The sequence below is a fragment of the Triticum urartu genome, chromosome 5A, assembly GCF_056163025.1.
Source record: "Triticum urartu cultivar PI428250 chromosome 5A, HENAU_Tu73, whole genome shotgun sequence".
In the NCBI taxonomy this organism is placed as follows: Eukaryota; Viridiplantae; Streptophyta; class Magnoliopsida; order Poales; family Poaceae; genus Triticum; species Triticum urartu.
Window position 1 is genome coordinate 152390640 of NC_141877.1, and position 15402 is coordinate 152406041.

The window sequence follows — 15402 nt, forward strand, 5'->3', positions numbered from 1 at the left end:
GCGATTCAAGCGCCTAGGGAGTCTCGAAACCATTTATCCATTTAACCAACTTAAACAAGATTTTGCTATTGTAAAATTTTCCCTAGATCCATATTACTAGAACGAAGTTGTTTTGTTTCGCAGTTTGACTTTCGTTGCTTCGTTCGATTTGATTCTTTTTGCCAATCGGAGTTCTTAAGTTGAACCTTCTGGTTAGATCTCTTATTTGAGTTTTACCTGTGCATTAGATGAGTACTTATTGTATGCTTGCTTGTTTGTCTGTGATAGAATACCCGGAGTGCGCCGCCTGTTACTTCGAATCGTTAGGTTTCGCAGATCGTCAACAAGTTCACACTTTGATCATATCCCCTTCATACCCAGTTTTCATTGCATTAGATCAAACGTCAAACATTGCATGATTAGGATCTAATTAATTTGTGGGATTGGAAAGTAGTTGATGAGGTAGGAACCTATTTCCCTGTTACTATCAAACCCTTGGGAGTTACTTCTACGTGTTGCTTATATTGCTATGCTATGCTCGTAGACGTGGTTTGGGTATGAGTGAAATCCATGACAGATGTGAGATTGTTATTTAATGGTTCAACTTAAGGTGGCAACTTGAATACACATCTGGGTGGATTGCTAGGGGCACCCTGGGGATATACCAGTGGACTTGCCCGGACACCTGGGGATATACCAGTGTTGTCCTAGGAGATCCCGGGGATATACCGTGTGATCATCCTACGGTCCGCCACCCAGGCTCAAAGGGATCATAAGATTATTCATGCTAGAAACTTCCGTGTGCAGCCACAAGCTATTATGGGCTCTAGCATAGTTGACTAAGTCGTGCGAACTCTTACAGTGGTAGACTAGCAGATGTAGGGGATGTAGGTGGTACGGTCTACCCATCGTAAGGTGCTAGCGCTTCTGAAAGACTATGTCTCAGTCATCCGTCTTCTCAAACACCATGTAGTGCGAGAAACCAAACGGAGGCGATCAAGTCTTGTGGGGAAAAGTGTGCAAACCTCTGCAGAGTGTATAAACTAATCATGGTTAGCCGTGTCCCCGGTTATGGACATCTTGAGTATCTAGTTCTTGGATTATCCTGTTGATCTCATCACGTTACTTTAAATGAATATTGTTGGGTTTAATGATATTACTTAATTGGGATTGAGAATGCTGTCAACCATTCTCAATATTTAACAACCACCATGATAGTTAAATAAATTTATTCCTTTGCAGTAGGGAAAAATTGGCTTTTCGCAAAAACCTTATAACCGTAGAGCTTTTCCACCAGCCAAATATGTATGTAGTGATAGCCATTATTCATCATTTCTCTACAGTGTGAATTTTCCAGTACATTCAATGTACTGACCCTCTGTGGCTGCAACGTCTCATGTTGCAGGATTTCTTATGACGAGTAAGTGATACGTTAGGGTTATGATTTCTACACTCAACTTTGCCGTTGGTGTTGATGGGAATCCACAACCTTGTTACTTCCGCTATTTTGGATTGAGGTAATAGTATTTACGTTACTTTACACATGTGATTTACCTCTATTATAAATCCTCGAGTACTGTGTGTGTCAGCATACCGATCCAGGGATGACACTTAAGCACAGAGACTTCATCCATTCGGGTCGGGTCGCTACACATGTTGGGTTGGCGTATTTCGAGATTAGGATTTGTCACTCCGATTGTTGGAGAGGTATCTCTGGGCCCTCTCGGTAATGCACATCACTTAAGCGTTGCAAGCAATGCAACTAATGAGTTAGTTGCGAGATGATGTATTACGGAACAAGTAAAGAGACTTGCCGGTAACGAGATTGAACTAGGTATTAAGATACCGACGATCGAATCTCGGGCAAGTAACATACCGATGACAAAGGGAAAAACGTATGTTGTTATGCGGTCTGACCGATAAAGATCTTCGTAGAATATGTGGGAGCCAATATGAGCATCCAGCTTTCGCTATTGGTTATTGACCGGAGACGTGTCTCGGTCATGTCTACATTGTTCTCGAACCCGTAGGGTCCGCACGCTTAACGTTACGATGACAGTTTCATTATGAGTTTATATGTTTTGATGTACCAAAGGTTGTTCGGAGTCCCGGATATGATAACGGACATGACGAGGAGTCTCGAAATGGTCGAGACATAAATATTGATATATTGGACGACTATATTCGGACACCGGAAGTGTTCCGGGTGATTTTGGAGAAAACCAGAGTGCCGAAGGGTTACCGGACCCCCCCCCCCGGGAGAAGTAATGGGCCTTATGGGCCTTAGTGGAGAGAGAGGGGCGGTGTCGGTGTCAAAACCGGCGGATCTCGGGTAGTGGGTCCCGAACTATGCGTCTAGGCCGGATGGTAACAGGAGACAAGGGACACGATGTTTTTACCCAGGTTCGGGCCCTCTCGATGGAGGTAAAACCCTACTCCTGTTGATTAATATTGATGATATGGGTAGTACAAGAGTAGATCTACCACGAGATCAAGGAGGCTAAACCCTAGAAGCTCGCCTATGGTATGATTGTTGTATATGGAGTTGATTATCGACTAGCCTGGCCTCGGTTTATATAATGCACCGGAGGCCTAGGATAACAAGAGTCCTAGCTGAATACGCCGGTGGGGAGAAGTCCTTGTCTTGATCGCCAAGTCTTGTGGAATCTTCCTTGTATGCGGTAGCCGTCCGAACTGGCCCATGAGTATACAGCCACGGGGGTCCTCGGCCCAATCTAATAGATCGGGAGACGACGTGGTGAGTACCCCCTAGTCCAGGACTCCGTCAGTATCCCCCTGAACCGGTCTTCAAGTTAGGGACGCTCCTCGATTCTTACGAACTGTTCTTCATCTTCGGTTGCCGGTCTTGAAAACTGGTTCAACAAATCTTCTTTATCTTCGATCTTGAGGATCGCCGAAATGCATTCGACGAGTTTACAAGTCGGGTATCTGAGGAGCCCCTTTAAGTTTCTGGCCTTTATCAATGCCTTGTTTATTTTTATGACACACCTTGGGTTTGAAGTTGTTCCCGGGAGGCAGGTTCCTCTTGCGTCCGAGCTCCAACGCCGGACTGTGTCCAGGCTCCAATGCCGGACTATATCCGAGGTGTCATATCACCTTGGTTCAAAAAAGTTGAAGGAGTTTAGCCGAGCTTAATGCCGGAAATGCCCTCTATGGAGCCAGCCACTAGCGCCCGAGCTTTATGTCGGACTGCTTCCACGGTGGTGCACCACCCCGACTATGGGCCGATTTTTTGTCAATATTTTTTATTGGTGCAATTTATTCTCTGCCGAGATATATAGCCAGTAGCCCTCAAGGTGTGTATCGGTCTAAAACCCGAGATGCACATGAAGGATGATATAAGACCGCTGATCCCAGTAGCCGCTGAGACTCAGGTTGATTTGCAAAATCGGCCTGAGGATCAAGTCCTAGCTCGGAAGAATACTTCGGGACACAAAAGCGGCGTGCTCAGTCCTCAAGACTCAGGTTGGGTGCGGCCGACCAACCTGAGGATCAAAATCTCCTCGGAAACTATATTGCACATAAAATTTTCTACATTGGACAAGCAATGCAGTAGCCCCCGAGACACTGGTCGGGTGGCAACACTAGATCAGGGGATCGATGTGCCCCTTTAATATTTGTAAATAATAAGCCCGAAGCCCAGTAGCCCCCGAGCCTTAATGCGGGCATGGGTGGCCGAATTAAGGATCAATATCCATAGTAAAATCACAAATTATGTGTAATGACTCTATGTATCCAAGTACTTTACGTCATTAATGCTCGGATCCGCATTGTACAAAACTTTGTTAACCGACCATCGGCTTCCACCTCCTTAGCCAGTAGCCGAGGAGTGTTTGTCCTACTTTATAAAGCCTTTATGAGGGCAAAGATTTACGACAAACAAGGCAATCTGGCCACACGGTTTTATAAACAAAGGTACGCAGAGAGATATGTTATATTACTGTTTAACAGAAGAAATGTATTCCAAAGAAAATAGTCCCGCTATCGGTTCCTTTCTTTGGGTTGTCATGCTAAGCATGATCATGAAACCTCAGCTCGAATGTAAGAGCAAAATATCGAGGATTTAGTTTGGGAGGCCAGTTAATAGCCCCGGGTAGTGTTCGGCGATAGTCGAGGTCAAGCCGTAAACACTTCGGCCAATGTTATGAATGGCCCGTCATAGTCATCAGATCGCTGACCAGTTTATGCTTATTGTGACAGTCAGTTTTCGGCTTTCTCCACTAAGGTGCTTAACCATGTGAGCTGGAAGCACAAACGCAGTGGTTCTCCCTTTCCACGCCTAGCCGAACAAAACGGAACGTAGGAAGCAAGTGCAGGAGCCGGGCAACCCAACTATTGACCGAAGACACAATTCGAAACCGATGCATATATAGCAATATCTGAGAATGTTTTTGCCGAATCCCTAAAGGTGTCCGGCGTTGCACTGCGAGACTAATGCTGGAAAAGCACAAATAGTTTTAAAGTGCCAAAAAGCTTGGAAAACCAAGAAACGTCAGTAAAAACATGACGTCCGAACAAGATCAAGTGTTCGATGCCAATCCGAAAATTGGTCTTAGAAAAAAGAAGTGCTTCTGTCGTCCTATAACATGACACATCCTATCTCAAGACTTCGAGCGGGTCAGCCTACGGCTTCAACCTCCTATCCCGAGGGTGGAGTACTTCTCATTAGGCCAGTTTAGCAAACTAAACTCTAGCGGCTTTGAGAGAGAAATTAGGCTCCCCGGCTAGTGACCGCACACTCACGTCTAAAAAAGGAGTGATAAATAATAAAAGAACTTTGCAACGACTGAGAAGAAGAACGCTTATTATAAAACGGCTCAAATAAACTTAAGAGCCCCCAAGTGACTTGGGTAGAAGAATGATTGCATGTACCGAAGTACTTATATCATATCTATGTTCAACCGAACTTTAAACGCGTCTTAATCGACCGTTGGCTTCTCCCTCTTCGGTTAAGGACCGAAAAGTGTTATGTACTCCATTGGTCGAAAATATCGACGGTGTTTCCAATAACCAGGCAATCAGGCCATAATGCTGTAACAGACAAAGCGCGCTCAGGGAACTTATGCTATATTACTGCGAAGAGTAAGAAGCATCTTCAAAGAAAATAATACCCCCACCGATACCTTTCTTCGGTGCTCATTGTTATTATGAGACTTGTGCAATATATTTTTTGTACTCATGAGTTCCGTTGTGTGCCGACCATCATTGAATAACTATAAGAGCGCTAGCTTTCGGCTTCACCCAGTCTGAGGTCCGGCTCGGGTGACCCGATCGTGACAATCGCAGATGTGCTCCCTTTACTCCCTAGCCGAACAATCGGGAACGTAGGGGTAAACATAGGAGCGAGGCAACCCAGCTTGCAAATCGCTTAAGTCAATGTGGTGCATATTGCGGCGTAATACACGAACAAGGAACGAAGCCGTACAAGTATAATCATATGCAACAGGAAAAGCTTCATGAAGGAAGCCCCCAAGTAAATGGGGTATTTGAATTTATGCGTCACAAACAAAGTTTGGACAAGGAAATTTTTTAGAAGCAACTTTTTTCCAAAAAAGTATAATGCTTGGTCGAACCGAACGCAAGTTAGAAATTAAAGCTTTGAGCATGAAAGCGACTTAGCTGGTTAATGTGTTCGGTATTGATGACGTGGTCCGAGCTTGATGCGGGGCAAGGTTCCATCCCCCAAGCCGGTCCCGAGGTGGCGGAGCGGAGAGCTTGACACGACGAAGTGGTGACATAGCACGGTCAATGCAGACCGGCAGAGTGACGCTGAAGTCCCCGGATCGTTTTCCTGTGCACAAAAAATAGTGCAAATCAGAGATAATAGTAATAATGATAATTAAAAAATGTTGCATAATAAATAATTTATGCAAAGTGAGTAATAAAAGAAATATGGCCCGCCGCCGAAGTCAATGTCGATTCAGGGCATCAGCGTGATGCGGTAAAGGCGTGGCAAAGCCTGAATTCACAGGTCGGTCCGAGTTCCGGATGCGGCATTCGCCGGACTATGTACGGAGACTGACCGGACCACCATGCGACTGTCGTTAATGCGGCCACCATTTGATAGACCTGTGTACATATGATGGACAAACCAGAGTAATAATTCCTTGGGAAAAATTGAACCCAAACAAGCAAAAAATACTAGGATTAATAGCACCTGGTTTATTTGTTGTAGCAATCCGAAGGAAGGTGATACCCAAAATTGGGACTCGATCCGCACACCCATTACCAGAGTAGGTTGATGAAGGCCCTCATCCGAACATGGTGATCCGAACACAGGGCGCAGTTCTTGGTCGAACCAAGGTGACCAGTCGAGCTGGTGACGAGGATGCCGAAGTCGCAATTGATCTGCAGGCGAGCCATCGATCCTTTTGTCGATCACACAGCGGAACTCTCAATGAAAGCACCAATGTCAGTGTCAAAACCAGCGGAACTCGGGTAGTGGGTCCCGAACTGTGCGTCTAGGCCGGATGGTAACAGCAGACAAGGGACACGATGTTTTTAGCCAGGTTCGGGCCCTCTCGATGGAGGTAAAACCCTACTCCTGCTTGATTAATATTGATGATATGGGTAGTACAAGAGTAGATCTACCACGAGATCAAGGAGGCTAAACCCTAGAAGCTAGCCTATGGTATGATTGTTGTATATGTAGTTGATTATCGACTAGCCTGGCCTCGGTTTATATAATGCACCGGAGGCCTAGGATAACAAGAGTCCTAGCCGAATACGCCGGTGGGGAGAATTCCTTGTCTTGATCGCCAAGTCTTGTGGAATCTTCCTTGTATGCGATAGCCGTCCGGACTGGCCCATGAGTATATAGCCACGGGGGTCCTCGGCCCAATCTAATAGATCGGAGACGACGTGGTGAGTACCCCCTAGTCCAGGACACCGTCAGGCGGCCAGGGTGGGCCACGCGCCCCTCCCCCTCTGGTCCGAATTGGACTAGGAGAGGGGGGCGGCGCCCCCCTTTCCTTCTCCCTCTCCCCCTTCCTTTCCCCCTACTAGTAGGAGTAGGAAAGAGGGGAGTCCTAGTCCTACTAGGAGGAGGACTCCTCCTGGCGCGCCCTGCAAGGGCCGGCCGGCCTCCCCCCATGCTCCTTTATATACGGGGGCAGGGGAGCACCTCTAGACATAACAATTGATCATTGATCTCTTAGCCGTGTGCGGTGCCCCCCTCCACCACAGTCCACCTCGATAATACTGTAGCGGTGCTTAGGCGAAGCCCTGCGACGGTAGAACATCAAGATCATCACCACGCCGTCGTGCTGCCGGAACTCATCCCCCACACTTTGCTGGATCGGAGTCCAGGGATCATCATCGAGCTGAACGTGTGCAAAAACTCGGAGGTGCCGTAGTTTCGGTGCTTGATCGGTTGGGCCGTGAAGACGTACGACTACATCAACCGCGTTGTTATAACGCTTCCGCTTCCGGTCTAAGAGGGTACGTAGACAACACTCTCCTCTCTCGTTGCTATGCATCACCATGATCTTGCGTGTGCATTTGAATTTTTTTGAAATTTCTACGTTCCCCAACAGTTGTAGGGGGCAGCTATTTATAGCCTAGGAGTAGCCCGACATGATAAGACATAAATTCCCTTCAATGATATGACCATTAGGTGGATAGGATATTTTGGGACAGCTGGCGCATAGCACAGCAACGATCGGAAATTTGTGCTCTCAAATTCCTCAGTGCTATCATGTTCCTCACTTGTAGGCAATCCGCACTGGCGAATTCCTAACTCCTCAGTCAGAACAAATTCCTCAGAGACTAGAAGATCTCCATATCTGTCACTAAAGAAATTGACTGAACTGCATTAGATTTCCAAAGGCTTCACTTGAAGGATTGGGTAGGTGTAGGATTTGAGATGAGCATCACTTGAAAAGTGTTTCCTTAGTTTTACCTCGACCCCCTTTAACAATACGGTGTTTCCTATGACTCAAGAGAGAGAAAATGAAACTATGAAAACAAAATTCTTCACACTTCATAATCCTCGCATCAATATCGAAGTCTTCAAGGTCATACCAATTTTCTCATTTTCAAAGTCTTCAAGAAAACCAAAGTCTTCAACTGAAGACATTCATTTTTAGGGGTCGACTTTGTTCGTAAATATCAAACTCCTCATAGACTTATGGAACTTGTGTACACTCAAAAATACATTAGTCCCGTAACCTATAAGTCTTCAATACTCCAAAATCATTAAGGGGCACTATATGTACTTACAGATTGCAAAAAGGAAATACAATCTATCAAAGAACAATTATCATAATTAAAATCCTTGAAATCCATAAGAGTGGGTTCATTGCTACTTAAAGTTTTGACCTCTCCAATCCCACTTTTATCAACTTTTGCATCAAGATCTATAAACTCTGAATCATTGGGACGCCTTCTAGCTAAAGTTGACTCATCTCCAGTCCCATCTTTATCAAGATTTATATTAGAAAACAAAGATTCAATAGGAGTCACATCAATCACTTTAAGATCTTCATCATTATTTTCACCAGAAACCGAAGAACGCATTTTTACAAACCAATCTCGCTTAGCATGCATCCTAGCAGTTCTTTCTTTACATTCATCAATAGAAATAATCATATCTTTTAAAGACTCATTAATATCATGCTTGGGCGGAATAGATCAAATTTCAAAGAATCAATCTCAAAAGAAATTCTATCCATGTTCCTAGCCAAATCATCAATCTAAAGCAATTTTTCTTCAACCATAGCATTAAAATTCTTTTGAGAACTAATTAGTTCTTTAATATTGTTCTGAAGATCATAGGGCATCTTATTATAATTTCCATAAGAATTGTTGTAGGAATTACCATAATTATTAGAGGAATTACTTGGAAACGGCCTAGGATTGAAATTACCTCTATAGATTCATTATTGTTTTTAATCAAAGTAGACAAAGGCATATCATTAGGATCAATAGGAGCACTCTTACTAGCAAACAATTTTATAAGCTCATCCATCTTTCCACTCAAAACATTAATTTCTTCAATCGCATGCACTTTTTTACTAGTAGAAGATCTTTTGGTGTGACATTGAGAATAATTAGCCATAATATTATATAGGAGTTTAGTAGCTTATCCTAATGTGATTTCCATAAAAGTACCTCCCGCGGTCGAATCTAAAAGATTTCTAGAAGCAAAATTCAATCCGGCATAAAAAATTTGTATAATCATGCATAAACTCAAACCATGCGTAGGGAAATTTCTTATCATCAGTTTCATCCTCTCCCAAGATTGTGCAACATGTTCATGACCAAGTTTCTTAAAATTCATTATATCGTTCCTAAGGGAGATGATCTTAGCGGCAGGAAAATACTTGGAAATAAAAGCATCTTTACACTTGTTCCATGAATCAATACTATTTTTAGGCAAAGATGAAAAGCAAGTTTTAGCATGATCTCGGAGTGAAAACGGAAATATCTTCAATTAACAATATCATTATCCACATCTTTATTCTTTTGCATAACAACTCTACGTAAGTATTTAGATGGGATGCGGCATCTTCACTAGGAAGGCCAGAAAATTGTTCTTTCATAACAAGATTCAACAAAGCGGCATTAATTCCATAAGATTCCGCACTAGTGGCGGGAGCAATTGGAGTGCTAATAAAATCATTATTATTGCTGTTGGAAAAGTCACACAACTTGGTATTCTCTTGAGTCATCCTGACAAAGAAAGAAATCAAACACATGAGCAAACAAAATGCAAATGAAAAGACGAATGGAAGAAGGGCGAAATAAAAGGGCAAATCATTTTGTGTTTTTCTGAAAATTGTTTTACAAGCGGGGGAGAGGAAAACGGGAGGCAAATGGCAAATAATGTAATGCAAGAGATGAGAGTTTATGATGGGTGCTTGGTAGGCTTGATGTAGACCTCCCCGGCAATGGCGCCAGAAATTCTTCCTGCTACTTCTTGAGCTTGCGTTGGTTTTTCCCTTGAAGAGGAAAGGGTGATGCGGCAAAGTAGATATAACACTACAAAAAAAGACACATCCATGACATTTTGGGCCGAACAAAAAAATTGTCATGCTTATGACACTTCTATGACAATAATTGTGAAAAAACCCGGTATCATCATAGATGTGGCGGGGTCCTACTTCTATGACACAAAATGGGCTTTTCGTCCTGGGCAGGCCGGAGACGCAACTGCATGACATTCTTTGGGCCGTCCATGACGGACAAAACAGTGGTAGAAGCGAGGGCGAGGAAAATATCGGGGGAGTTCCTGGTTACGGTGGGTGGTCGGGGGCCGAGCGATGCACGTTTCTCTCGTACGTACGCGCGTGTGTGCGAGGCGTTGCGCTCTAACTGAACCCGAGCAAGGTGTTGCGCTCTAACTGAACCCGAGCGATTGCACTGCAGGCTACGCGTTACTGAACTCGAGCGATCGATCGATCCCTTGCTGTTAACTGAACCCGAGTGATTCCTTCGCTACTACTGCTAACTGAAGCCGATCGATGCTGCCTCTTGATAAACAGTGAGCATTGTTGGGTAGTTTGGATGAACAGTTCCCGGTGGGGGGTTGGATGAACAGGACCCCATGGTAGTAGAGGCTGTTGCCGCTGGATGAATAGTACTCTGATCGATTGAGCCGGTGGATCAACAGGACCCCATGGAGGGCTGGATGAACAGGACCTCGTGGAGGGCTGGTTGAACAATAGCCGGTGGAGGGCCGGTTGAACAGTAGCCGGTGGAGGTCTGGATGAACAGTAGCCCGTGGAGGGGTGTTTGAACAGGACCCCGTGGAGAGGGCTGGCTGAACAGTAGCCGGTGGAGGAGCGGTGGAGGCTGGATGAACAGGAGCCCGTGGATGAACAGTCACAGGTGGAGGCTGGAGGAGGTCGACGGTGGATGAACAGTAGCCCATGGAGGCAGTCGGCAGTGGAGATGAACAGTATCCCGTGGAGTCCTGTTTTGCGGTATGCCACACCCCTCCCGATGAACAGGATCCCCGTTTCGACCGTAGTGCTCCAACACAAGTCTGTTTCCTCCGTTTTGCGGTACGCCACACCCCTCCCGATCAACAGGACCCCGTTTCGACTGTAGGAGGTTCGTTTCCTCCATTTTGCGGTACGCCAGACCCCTCCCGATGAACAAGATCCCGTTTCGACCGTGCCGGCCGAACACAAGGCCGTTTCCTCCATTCTGCGGTACACCAGGCCTCGTTTCCATTGGTTGTTCCGTCCAAGACGGTTGGCTCCCAATGAACAGCATGCATTCTGTTGCCTCCCGATGAACACGACGCATTCCGTTGCCTCCCCATGAACACGACAACGACGCTGTTTCTCCGTTCCGACCCAGCCACAACCACATACACGAGCCCTGGTCATACGTATGCGCGAGTAGGTGTTTGAGACCCCGCTCGTATGTACGTATGTGGCCGTATTTACTTTCTTGCACCCTGGCCGCTGTACGTACGTGTACATGCTACATGCGCGCCTCTACTACGACACATGCGCGCCTCTACTACCACACGTGCGCGCCTCTACATCGACCAGTATGTACGCACACGTTCATGACCAGAATGACAACGCTACGTACGCTTCGACCGGGTGGGTCCCGACTGTCAGGAACTTCCTTGCGTGCAATGATGTAGCTGGTGGGTCCCAGCAGTCAGGGGGAAACATTTTTTCGCAAAATACGGTGACCTGTCCGGTGGGTCCCTACTGTCAGGTGGAGGAACCATTATTTTCCGCGTAATAAGGTGGCACTTCCTTGTTGCGGCCGTGGACCCAGCTATCAGTCTCTGCATGTACAGTACTCTTCCGATGGAAGTCGTTCGTTGACCATGTTGACCACGCCGCGCCGAGAGCACCAAGGCGGTGGACGACGGTGAGGCCTAGGAAGGGGACAACGCGGAGCCGAGAAGACACGGCAGTGGATGCCCACACGGAGAGGAGTACGAGGGTTCACTAGTTCAGCTGCGGTGTGAGGCTGTCGTCGCCTCAGGGCCTGGCCAGCGGTGGGAGTAGTAGGGGGATGTGAGGCCTCCGCGGCAGCACAGTCGGCCACGGGAGGCAGGAGCATGCGACACGACCGGTGCTGCTTTGGGCGGCTAGAGCAAGAAGACCAGAGGTTGAAAAAGCACGACGGTCGTTGGATGGAAATCGTACGGTCACTGCAGCTAGAATCGTTTATATTGACTATGTTGACAAAGCCCTTGGTACACGTCAACTTAGTAGGCCCACAGGTCAGCCTCCGAAATGGTGCGCCCCAGATGTCAGGGGGAGGAATCATTTTTTGGGCGGGTGAAGCTAGAATATCCGAGATTGAAGAAGAAGCACAACATCCATTGGATGGACATCCAACGGCCACTGTTGCTAGAACCGTGTGTTTCCTATAAGTTGATAAAGCCTTGCATACGCGTCAACTTAAATTTTTTTTAGGGGACGCGTCAACTTAGTAGGCCCACAAGTGTATGGCAGAAAACTTATAGCCCATTTGAGATTTGTAAGAATGTACAGCCCATTTTTGAATTCTAATGGAATTTACTACAGCCCATTTACAGTTTATTAAAATTACATCCCATTTTCTAGCTAGGCCAACGATTAATAATTTCAACCAACCGTTCAAAACAGAATTCAATAAAATTTCCCACATTTTGATGGGATCCGAAATATTTTTATCCCGAAATTTCTAGTCAGATTAAATACAGTTTCAATATAAATTTGTCTTACGTAAAAATCCAACGAAACATTGCGCGTGCAACAATTAGTGAAATTAAAATTTTCAAAATCCAAAAATAATATTTTATAAACTAATTACGTGTTTGGTGCTTTTTTTAGTTACAACCCACTTTTAGTTACATCCCATTTATTATTTCTTAAAGCCCATTTTCTTGTTAATCCTAATGCATCCCTCCTAGGAAAGATTTGCAGCCCAGTGGGGCGAAGAATAACAAGTTGACCTTGCCTCGGTATTCCTCAAAAAAAAGTATAGTTGGGCTAGCCATTTTCAGCTTGAAAAAAATTAATATCTGGGCTGGTATCCTGGGCTAGACGGGCCAGAGCCCGCCGAGTTAATACCCTGCTCTCCTCTGAACAACAATGAAAACATCGCTCTTGTCTAAAAAAACGAAAACACCGCTCAAGAAAAACTCTGCAGTGCTCACACCTCAAAAACACAAATACTGCTCAAGTTGCTTGGTCCCAGCTGTTGGCCGCTCCTTGCGCAATTCTCTCATTTATTGACTACATAGGTTGACAATAGTGTGGGACCGTGATGTCAGGAAACCAGGAGGAAGCAAAAAAAATTACAGTTGTAGTATATAATAAGGTGGCACTTGCGTAAGTGCTATGGCCCTGATGGGTCCCCGCTGTCATCCTCTCCAAGTAAAGTCATCTCCTCATTCCTCATGTCTGTTGACCATGTTGACAACACGAGACGGCGGCGCCATGGCAAGCGCAAGAACCCGAAGGATGACGGAGAGGGTCTGGCGGGCCCTACGGATGGTCTGATACAGCGCCCACTGCTCATTCGGGAAGCCAGGATCATAGCGCCACATGTCCGTGACGGCATTGTCATTCGCTTGTTCACTGGTGCTTGTTGATGAGATGGAGGTTGCAGCACAGGTCCTCCCGTGCTGGTAGCTCTTCCGCCATTAGGGCGTCAAAGTGCGGCCACACCTGCTCTATGGTGAACACGGCATGAACCGGCTTAGACAGTGGCGCCGGCTCCTGGTCGGAAGCTACGTCCATCGTCTGATTGTCGTCACTCAGCTCGGCAAGCTTGCTGGCAAGCCAGCATGTCCATGTCCGGCTGCTGGACCGACCCGCTTCCAAGCACGAGTCTGACTGCCCTGGCCCACCCAGACCGCCCCCCTCGCCCGCGCGCGCTTTCCGCCTGAAACGGTCAGCATCACCTGCCCCGCTTCCCAGTGCAGGCGATTGCTCCGCCTTCAAATGACACAAGTGTCGTCCGTCCGTCCGTTTGCCGCCCACATTAATGATACACGGTTGCTGAGGCGGCTACTCTGGCGCCACGCGTCCGTCCCTCAGCCGCCCATCATTGCTATATAAACTGTCGCGCCGGCCATAGCCGCAGTCATGCGCCTTCGTTCCCTTTATCCTATCCACACCACTACTGCCCACCATGGCTTCCTCATGCTCCAGCGCTCTTCGAGACGGGCAGACGACGGACCACAAGGAGATGGCAGCCATTGTTGCCGACTGCCTGGCCAGCAGGCAGTCGGAGGATGACGACGTCCCAATGGAGAACATGCTAGTAGACGATCCGGCGCCTACCCCCTCCTCCGCGCCATCCGCGCCGGTGCATTGCACCATGACCATCAGTGAGGCACGTGCCCAATACATGGATACAGTGAGGCAAAAGCATGAGGAGCAGTTCCGGGAGGCGCAGGCCGATGCCTCCTACAACCACCATCTCCTCCAGGAGCACCTGCAGGTGGAGGAGCAGATCGCCACGGAGCGGGGGGGTCAGGAGGCGCTACTCGATTCGTATTGCTCCGCCCGCAAGGGCCGCCTTGAGCGCTGGTGGTACCGCATGCGGGTGGCGGAGGCTGCGGCCGCCTACAAAGAGGGCGATGAAGCGGGCGAGGCGTTGTTTGGCGAGGCTGAGGATGAGGCAGAGGACAATGAAAGCTCTGACGAGTCCCTGCTCCGCTGGCGTCGACGAGGCCGTACTTTGCCGAGGCCCCGCGGGGCCAACAACAAGGCAGAGGACACCGCCGGCTCCGTCGAGGCCCCACCCCACCGGCACCGAGGCGGAGGCCCTACTTCGTCGAGGCCTTGCCCCGCCAACAACGAGGCAGAGGACATCACCGGCTCAGCCAAGGCCCACCCTGCCGGCAACAAGCGGGAGGATTTCCCCCGCTCTGCCGAGGCACCGCCTTCTTGGCAACGAGACAGAGGACATCGCCGGCTCCATCTAGGCCCCGCCCCGCTGCCAACGAGGCCGAGCCACATAGAAAATGAGGAAGAGTAGAACACGGTAGGTCGCCATCACTTGGGTCCAAGTAAGGCCACCACTGCTACCCTCTGGTTGAAGCCAAGCTAGGCGGGTTGAACATTGACGACTGATTAGCATCTTGGTGGCGACGTGGAGTCGGAGATCTATGTTGGAGAAGGACGCTGCTTCTACCCCTTCTTAGTTGAAAAATGTATGAAACATGATGAAATCCGACATGTTTATATGAATTCCGATCGTGCATGAATTAATTTAGTTCGATTAGTTCGAATTCTTGTATCACTGGCATTGGATGAAAATGAAAAACAAAACATACTAGCATTATTCCCAGGTTGACCACCTCGTTTGCAGCAGTTTCACAAGTACTCCCTCCGGTCCGTTTTAGTCTACATACAAGTTTTATCTGCAGTCAAAGTATCTCTACTTTGACCGGAGTACAAAGAGTTTGAGCAGCTTTTTAGTGTTCATGTA